The following is a 3,661-nucleotide window of genomic DNA, read 5'->3' on the forward strand; positions in this document are numbered from 1 at the left end:
GCGCAGACATTCTGCTACCACCGGCCGTTCAATGGTAAACAGAGCAGGAGATGATTCACATTAAACAGCCTGACATGTTTAAGGTTCACCGCAATCCAGGGCCGTATTACCCACAAGGCTTCAGGTTTCCCCAACCCTCGGGAGCCCCCAGGAGTCCTCCACATTATGAAGCAATACAGAAATCAGGGAGTTGCTGAGCTTTACTGTAGCTGATGGTTTTTTTCCCCAATAACACACCAGGAAACACAGTATGACAAAAGTACAAAACAGACGTAATTTTTTTATTTAAAAAGATACAAAACAAGTAGCGGAGCCCAAAAACTCCGAATGACTTTTCCCATAGACGTCTACATGATCACCAACCACATGGTTTTAACTTGTCCGTCATTTCAGACGTGATGTCCTTACAGACTGGTCTGCAACCGTTTGGCAACCGCTGGTCGGTCGTGAGAGAAAAGTGTATTCCCCAACTCGTCAGCAATTGCTTTGGTTGCTAGCAAGTTGCTGCAATCACCCGTGTGTCTGCAAAGCTGTGACAAAACAACACAAATAGAAATGACACATATCGGCGTGGTTCTGAGCCATCACTTGTACTTTGAAGGCAACCCTTCTCTGATTTGCGTCGCACTATTCCAGGTTTCACCGTCACCACATCATTAATTAGCAAAGCGTTTGCCCACAATTGGCATCTTCCATGCAAACTACAGGCAACCGAAGCAACCACAAAGACGTTTTTGTCGCAGCGTGCTCTTTGCAACCGATTTCGCCAGGCATACGCTAACAACCTCCAGGAACCGTCACCAACTATTCAGGGAATACTACTACAATATTGCAGACCACTCTGGAGGCATGCAGACTGACATCATGTGACAAGCCTCTAGGGGACTGGAGGTCTTTTTATGCAATCACAGTCATCGCCATCTTTTGGTCTTCAGGTAGAACACGGGTTTAAGACGCGTGCTTCATTTTTCCAACCTGTTCTGCTGGGCTTCACCTCAGCTTATCCGAGTGCCTGACCAATAAACGACACGGTTTCAGGCTTTACGAAGCAGAGCCCGCAGACTGAAGCAACGAAGTCACAGGGACTATGTTCAACCTTCATCCAGAGGCCACGGTCGGAGAAAAGCCTTCAGGGCTGCTCTTGAAGGAAGCCCTTTTCCACCACTGCAAAAAATGCTACTCTGCCATGTAATCTGTAAATCACAATTTTGGGCTATTGTCTTCAAATTTGGACTTATTAAAACAACATTTCTTGAGTTACTGAGTGTCAGGCTAACCCTAGTTTTGAGTTATTCGATTGAAATTTAAATGTAGTGTTAAAGACGAGCCTCCACAGATGTTAATGTTCTTCTGAGCCGCTGTAGGAACAGTTTGCGCTGTAAAAGGACATGCAGGCGTTTGCCCTGTGACATCATTGCAGGACATTTGCAAGTTAAGCCTGCAGCTTGTGCAGTTAAAGATTAGATGTTGTCACCTCGTTCCAGACTTAACATTTCACAACTTCAAACTATTTTGTAACTAATTTCTGATCTTATCAGCTGCAGAACACCGAGCATCAACTGGGATGTTTCATCATTTAAGTTTTTAACCACGAATGCAGGCGTACAATAAAACAACAACTTATTTCTTACGACACAGGAATTTGTTCATGTGTCACTTTTAGAACATTTAATCCCAAAATAAATGAAAAAATGGTCTCGATGAGGTCGTCCAGGTAAGTCACCTGGATGACATCTTCAGTTTCAGCCGACTGCAGGTTTGTTCAGTCACCTGTGCAACAATCAAAACCACAGCATCACATGTGATCTGTCTCATGATGCAGACTGACGTGACCTGTTTGTAAGGAGACCTGTGGTCAGCACAGACTCAAGAAAGTCACCTGGATGAATGAAAAATAGATTTTGCTGTTGATTCTGTTTAATTTAATAAACATACCCACTGTTAGCTTTTTGTAATGAGCAGATAGCTCCGTAGGAAACATGTGGTTTATATCTCTATTAATCTTATTAACACACTGATATCAGTTACAGTTTGATGCTTAAGGCTGCGTACTTTCACTCCAGGCTTAGTCTGTTGGTTTAATGGCTTCGGTGCATTTTAGGAAACTTTCATTCATCTGATAAACCCTCTGCTCTCAGACTAAAGGCGATGTCACAGCAAGAGCAATGGGAAAGCCCCACTCCCTTCTTCTGGAAAAGCATAATACAATTATAGTTATTTGAACTAATTGCATTACTTCAGAAATTCTGTCCTTAGATACACCAACAAAATTTCCATTTTATTGAAAGTTCTTATTAATTACCAAGGGAATAACAGCACGCCACTCATATCTGGAGGTTTGTTACATTTGACACTGAACAGGCGGCGCGCTCGAGAGGAGTGGAGTCACAGATCACGCGTCAAGCATCGCCAAACACTCACTCGGTTTTCGAGAGCTTCATAATCCACTTAACACTAATTGGGTTGGAATGGCACTCCATGTGGCGGACGGTAGCTCAAAGGTAGCTCTTGTGCTGCCTACATGTGCTAACAACATCTGCTTTCAAAGGTCTCTCCTTCCAGTTTCTGCACAACATGAGGTTTGGATCAGAACGTTCTTCATCGGACTTTAAGGACTAACACGTTTATTTGAAGCTAGACAAACAGACACTTTACTCGACTCATCTAGAGCTGACAGTTGGTTCTTTGTGAACAGAATATTTTATCCTGAATAAGCCCCAAAAGTTGGTTTTCTTACAGTGAAACCAGAAGTGCCTTAAACTGTATTCTTTTTAATGGCCACCAGGGGGCCAATGAATTCTCGTCCTGTGGACCGTTAGCTAACCTAGTGGGCCGTGACGGTACTGCAGGTGTCATAGAAATTCAGTTTTAATTTACTTAACAGTACAATTACATATTTATATTAATTTATGTGAAGTTGAAATGCAGGAGAAGTTTGTGTCCTAGTGACAGATGGGTCACGTTAGCCTTAACACTTTGCATATAAACTGCTAATGGGTAACATTAGCAGTTTATAGCCAACAGACTGATTTTGAATAAAATTGTCATGTAAATGCTTCACTCTCTCACGCTTTGATCAGAGTGCAGGTTTGAGGTTGGGATTTTCTGGTTTTGCAGCACTCCTGACTTTGGGAATCGCTGCTTTGAAGAAAAAGCTTTAACAGCTTTTTTTACGAAGTCATTGACTTCTGCAGAGTAAGACCGGTGACCTAAGCAGAGGCTTCATCACATGTGCCAAGGTGGTTTCGCCCTTAAGCCCCACTGATGGTAATGACCAGCGACTGTCAGGATCGACTAACAGGTTAAATACCTCGGACTCTCCAGCTCTTGTTTTAGAGCTGAAGAAGCTCCTTGGATGAGACGTGACACGTCTTTACAAACATAAAGACGTCACGCTGCCTTCTTTTCCCCCAAACTTTAGGACTAGCAAAGACAAACAATGTCAGATTAAACCAGTTAGCTCCTGAACATCAGCATGAACAGCAGGTGAAGGAATTCACTGGTTTAAACTTTAGTTTGAACTTGAGCAAAAAGAACTAATAACAGGGATTGTTTATAAAGGCCTGAATGGAAACGTAACAGCTGGCTCTTCACTTCCAGGATGCTTACATCATCAGCGCCACCATCCATCCATCCTGAGGAAACAAAGAGCTACACAGTG

The 3,661-nt window shown here is 42.9% G+C and overlaps 1 protein-coding gene across 1 annotated transcript in view; it reads left to right on the top strand.

Annotated features, from left to right (window-relative positions):
• The window catches only part of LOC146510531 (glutamate receptor 1-like), a 441,677-nt gene that overhangs the window by 279,828 nt on the left and 158,188 nt on the right, over window positions 1–3,661 (top strand). The window lies entirely within an intron of this gene.

The sequence above is a fragment of the Neolamprologus multifasciatus genome, chromosome 10, assembly GCF_963576455.1.
Source record: "Neolamprologus multifasciatus chromosome 10, fNeoMul1.2, whole genome shotgun sequence".
Taxonomy (NCBI): Eukaryota; Metazoa; Chordata; class Actinopteri; order Cichliformes; family Cichlidae; genus Neolamprologus; species Neolamprologus multifasciatus.